The sequence below is a fragment of the Octopus sinensis genome, linkage group LG5 (genome assembly GCF_006345805.1).
Source record: "Octopus sinensis linkage group LG5, ASM634580v1, whole genome shotgun sequence".
Taxonomy (NCBI): domain Eukaryota; kingdom Metazoa; phylum Mollusca; class Cephalopoda; order Octopoda; family Octopodidae; genus Octopus; species Octopus sinensis.
The window spans coordinates 23608818-23614244 of NC_043001.1; the positions used below are offsets into that span (position 1 = coordinate 23608818).

Genomic DNA, 5427 nt, shown 5'->3' on the forward strand with positions numbered 1-5427 from the left:
TGCTGGTTTCTCTCTTTTTATACTCATCACTTTTTACAACATTTCCATTCTGATTTCCTCATGTAACCCACCTGAAGCTTCCACTGAAATAGACTCTCACTGTTGCATTCAAATTTTTTGTCAAAATTTCACAGTAACACATTCATGTTTCATTATTTTCAATGTTACTTAGGCAGTGAGCTGACAGAATTGCTAGCACATCAGACAAAATTCCTTAGCAACATTTTTTTCTGGTTTTATGTCCTGAGTTCAAATGCTGCTATGGTCGACTTTGGCTTTTGTCCTTTTGATGAAATAAATGTCATTTGAGCATTGGGGTCAATGTAATTGACTAGTCCCCTTCCTTGAAATTTCAAGCATTGTGCCTAATGTAGAAAGGATTATTATTAATGTTACTGACAGTACAATGCTCTTCCATGTCTGTCTAATTTGTCTTATAGTTCAAAATACTTTGAAAGCATTTCATTCTTTTCTTGACATATAACACTAGAACACCTCTTCCTCTCTGCCTGTCTTTTACCTAGCTGTACCTGACTTTTATCTTCTGGACATCATTCCTCTGCATATTAGCTATTAGCTGAACTATTGCTTCCCCGTATTGCTCTATTTGACAAGCCTCTGCTGTAACTATAAAATCCCATAAGAAATCTGAGTGCACAAAGTATAATGTGATTATCTGGAACTATATATAATTAACCCTGGAAAGTAATAAAATGAATTAAACAATTCACAATGGGAGGTCATGGTGTTGAATGTGCTACATGCTTCCCAATCATTGCTGTATAAAGCTACTCATGTGACACTTTATGTGTAGTTGTATACAGCTGACAGGCTCTTTTAATTTTTCTAGAAAAATTTTTACTGGATAAACACTTCCCAATTTACCTTTGTTAGAGGTAATGTAATTTGAAATTGAAATTGTTAGTGAAATCGCAGAACTTTTAGACGCTAATCCCAATTATGCTCATTTCAGGGTGTGGAAGATGTTGTTTCTACAAGAGATTTAGATCCTTGTTATCTCCTAAAATAGGTTAATGACTTGCAGTAATTGATAACTAGAGAATAGCTTGCTATCCTCCAAAGTACAGCAGTTCTCTGTTTCTGACTTTGTATTCAATTAAGCAATATTTGATTGCACTGTGTGGAAGTTGGCTCTCAGTGTCATATGCCTATTTTCTTGTCATAATGGTTCTTGGTTTTCAGTCTGAGCTGACTATTCTCCAACCTATGCTAGGGGACAAAAGATGCACTCCTTACAATGGATAATATACATTGCGTTAATAATTGTTTGGCTATCTCTTTGATTCTTGGTTCCACCTGACTAATGACTCAGAAGATGGTTGGCTAGTTGACTAACTCCAAGTTATTATTACATAAACAAAGCCATCAAACATTTAACATATGACAAGATTTTATAACAGATCATGCACACGCACACTTTACGTATATATATATATATACACACACATATACACACACATGATGGCTGTTGGCTCATGAAACATTTATGACCATGGCTGACTAAATATACCACTGCATAACATATTGTGAAAACGACAATGGCTCTTGAATCCTGCTCGCAACTTACAGAACTTGTTGCAGATTTGACATTCATACAAATTCTTCTGACTTCTTAATTGTTCTGGATTATTCTGATGATTTTTTTTTTTCAGTGCACCCTCATATACCTAAATACTCTGAGTGATTTATACACATGTTTTGGGGAAAATAGTGCATGTGAGGTTGGCCCCTGCAAGAAAATCGTTGTAGTTTGTTCCAGTTCTTTCTGTATGGCTTCTCTGTTGGCTTACCAGGCCTGTGCAAAACAAACATATGCGGCCGTAGACTTCAGACTTGATGAGGAACTGTAGGGTCAATGGAATTGTCATTTCATGCTGATCTCATTAAGCATGCCCACTCGTTTGCATTTCACTGGAATGTGCTCACTTCATCTTAGACTCTTTGCTTCCAGGTTTTCCTATCATGTGATATGTCTTCCCACACCTGTTCTGAAATCTCACAGATTCCAAGCAATACTTTTACATTGTCCTTAAATTGCTTTCTTGGCCTATGTTGTGGTTGAGTACCTTGTGACGGTTTGCCATACATTTGCTTGAGAATTCTACTGTCATGAAGATGCACAACATGACCAACCCAGCACATTTGGTGACAGTGAATGTTGGCCTCAGTACTCACTGCATTGGCTAAAACCTCTGTGTCAAGGGTATGTGTCATCCATACCCTTTTAAGGGCGTCGAGCTGGCGGAAACGTTAGCACGTTGGGCGAAATGCTTAGCAGCATTTCATCTGCCGTTACGTTCTGAGTTCAAATTCCGCCAAAGTCAACTTTGCCTTTCATCCTTTCGCACTGGAGTCGATGTAATCGACTTAATACCTATGTCTGTCCTTGTTTGTCCCCTCTATGTTTAGCCCCTTGTGGGTAATAAAGAAATAGGTATGTGTCATCCAGTGGATGCCCAAGATATTTCTGAAACATTGCTGATGATAACACTCAAGTGTTTTTAGGTGTGGCAGTACACTACCCATGTTTGACACAAAAATATGCACGTGTTGTAGACTGCCAGCTTTTCTAGGACCAGACACAACTCTCCAGAGCAGCAAAGGCATCAGTGTCCCTTTTTTTTATTAATGCAGTGATCTCATCGTCCATAGGGAAGCAACTGTTGGTAATGCTGCCCAGGTATGTAAACTTACCAACCACCTTCAGTTTGTGGCCATCAACATAGATAGCTCTATATATGGCATTCTAGGTGCAGGTTGGTACATTACTACAGTTTTGTCAAGGCTGATGGTGAGGTCAAAGGTCTTGCAGGAGTGTCAAAATCTATCCATCAAGTTTTACATCACCTCTGCTCTGTGTGGCTGAAGATCACAATCATTGGCATATAAGAGGTCATGTACCAAGGACTGGAGAGTTTTTGTCACAGAATGCCAAATGGGCATAATGTTCAATATGGTATGTACACGCTTTCCTCACAGTCACTGAAAGCATGCAGAACTACAGAGAAGATTGTGAATACTGCTAGGGGCATCATTTTAACCTTCTACTAGTTTGGTCATCTACGCTTCAGAACAAGTTAGTCTTGTGCTACCTCCACTCAAGCACTTCTGATTTACACATCTTTTCTCCTCTCAACCCAGTCCTTCATTCCCAGAATGTTGCCTCTCTGGGATTCCCACTCTGTGTGCATTTTTCCTTCAGCTGTCAATTTGCAATTATTCATAAAGAGTGTTAACTTGGATTTAACTAGTCTTGAGAAGCAGAGGTGTGCGTACCTTAAGCACAGCCACTTCATTGACCAAACTTATCTTTATATATAAAAGAGAGGTTGTGTGCTATCTGTCTCCTACGATTTAGATTCCTAACTACTCCCACATTTTGCGGTGCAGTTTAACCAAAACCGGGTATCTTATAGTCGTGATTCATATCGAACCCTTCTGGGTATTAGCGCGCGTCTACGATGAGTCTACGATTTAAAAAAATTTACCATCAATTTTTCCCATTTTTTAATGCATTTTTGGCATATATAAGGGAAGTAACTCTCTAAAAATTTATTATTAAATCTCAGAACGTAAAAAGCTACAGTAACCCCCCCCTTTGTTGTTAGCCATATTGAGATGGCTATTATACTTTACATCTCTAAAAATGCTTATATAGTTAATTCCCTTACAAACCCGAGCAACGCTGCTAGTAAAATATAAAAGATCATTTTTTTAATCAAAACTTCAATCATCCCATGAGTGAGTTCATCTCTTGAAGGAGATCTCTCTAGGCAGTAAATACCACAAGGAATGTACCCTGGTAGACACAAACACCTTTAAGGGACATCATTGAGATATCTTGACTTGCTATGAGTAGCAGCCATATCACCCTCAAATCACATCCTAACTTGAAATAGGTGAGGATACATTGAATAATGTATTCCACAAGATGTCTCTAAAGTGGTAGGGTGAGTTGACCCTGTCTGGAATGCAGTTGATCAAAGATCAGTTGCTTTATCAGGACATAGACGTAGACATCCATCTTTCTCTTTCACCTTGTGTACACATGCATGCACACACACACACACACACACAAGCACAAGGTTTACGTGGTTTCTGTTTGTACCAAGTTTTACTCACATCATATAAGTCAATCTAAAGCTGTAGTAGAGGATACATTCCAAAGTTCTGCTCATTGGGCCTGAACCTAGAACCATGTAACTATGAAGCAAGCTGCTTTTCCCCGCAGCCATGTCATTCGTGCCCAAATGTTTCCAAAATTACTTAAAACTTATTATACTCTTGAGATTAAGTGAAAGCAAATTATTAACCCTTTGGCATTCAGATTACTCTGTCAAATGTAATGCTTATTTATTCATGTTTTGAATTAATCATCCATTATCTCGTAGCTTCACAATTTTGATAATGTGATTGTTTATTTTTAGAATGGCATTGCAGGATAGGTGTGAGAAGCCAGATCTAGCTGGTTTGAACATAAAACTGATAGAACATTAAGGCTGGATATGGCTGGTTTAACCCTTTTGTTACTGTATTTATTTTGAGATGCTCTGTGTTTCTTTCAATTATTTTAAAATATAACAAAGAATTTAGTAAAATAACTTAATTATCATTAAGCTAGTTTTAGGAACATAAATTGTGACTAAGGTTTGGTGGAAGATTTTAATTCAAAACTTATGAAAACAAGACATTTGTACTATAGAGCCAGAGCTGGTTTCAACCGGGTTAGTAACAAAAGGGTTAAATAGAAGTAATTAATTTTGAATAATTGAATTTGATTTATTAAATAAGATGGTTAGCTTTGACAAATATAAAAAAAAATCTCTGTGATGAAAAATCCCACTGTTTTCATTGTTATCAGAAACTAAAGTAGATACAAAGACAAAACCTTTCTTAGCTTTAAAGGCTTCCACATATTTCATTTAACAGAAAATGCAAGTATGCAGGGTACATAATTCAAGGTGGCTGTCTATTCTAACCTGCACAAGTCCATGGATATTAACCATCCGCTGACATTGGACATTACAAACACTATTTCAAATAACTGCCTTTTAAATAGTTGCCTGATCAAATTTAAAGACATACATTCCAAAATATTTAACAAATCAAAATTATTGCACTTCAGTTGAGTTTATCTTGCCTCTTATAATCCCCACCAAATCCTCTGGACATTTTGTACCAAATTCGATATGTTTAATCTGAAATATTGCGTCTTATGTAACTGTAACTTGGTTCAATACAGATAAAAACATGGCATGTCTGCTGCAATCAGGATATATATAGTTCTTCATTCTTGATTTGTAAGCTTTGGATTGAAAGAAATGAAATCAACTGTCTATATTTATAAATAAAAGGAATTTTTTATGAAATTGTGAAAATAATAGTTAATAAAAATCTCTTGTTTAT

At 36.7% G+C, this 5427-nt stretch overlaps 1 long non-coding RNA gene across 1 annotated transcript; it reads left to right on the forward strand.

Moving 5' to 3' along the window:
- Positions 1 to 270: 270 nt before the first annotated feature.
- LOC118763596 lies at positions 271 to 3331 on the forward strand. The gene is made up of 2 exons (XR_004999347.1): positions 271 to 2224; positions 2456 to 3331. It is a non-coding gene; the product is annotated as an uncharacterized LOC118763596 (long non-coding RNA).
- Positions 3332 to 5427: the final 2096 nt, after the last annotated feature.